Source organism: Callospermophilus lateralis, chromosome 1, assembly GCF_048772815.1.
Source record: "Callospermophilus lateralis isolate mCalLat2 chromosome 1, mCalLat2.hap1, whole genome shotgun sequence".
Classification (NCBI taxonomy): Eukaryota; Metazoa; Chordata; class Mammalia; order Rodentia; family Sciuridae; genus Callospermophilus; species Callospermophilus lateralis.
This window is the reverse complement of record NC_135305.1, coordinates 88632450-88632914: the sequence shown is the minus strand read 5'-3', so window position 1 is coordinate 88632914 and position 465 is coordinate 88632450.

Here is a 465-nt window from a genome sequence, read left to right as displayed (position 1 = left end):
GGCCTGCATTAAAAAAAAAAAAAAAAAAAAAAAAGGCCTGGCTTTACTACCTGCAAAAGCTATGTTCATTTTAAAAATTAGTTTATTTTCAAGGCTGAAAGGTCTCAGGACAGGGCAGCAGCACCCATCCCTGTAAACTGCTGCGAGGGCAGAAAAATCATCCCAAACCCCTTTAGAACTCTAGGCCTAGGTGTCAGGTTCCAGAGCTTTTGCTTGCTGCCCACCTGGGAGCACGGTGCTTCAATGATCAGAGAAGACTGGCCCAGGCAGCTGTCTGGAGGACAGAGATCTGAGCTCTGTCCTCCAATGAAATGCTCTGTGGGACCCCAAGTCCAAAAGGGTCGCGCCCTCCTGGGCTACACTCAAGGGCATCTTTGCGGGCCTATTTATCCGGCCCTCATCCTCAACTTCTCCAGCAAGCCCATCTTTCCTCTTCTCACCCCAAACCACCCCAGACCAGGGGAG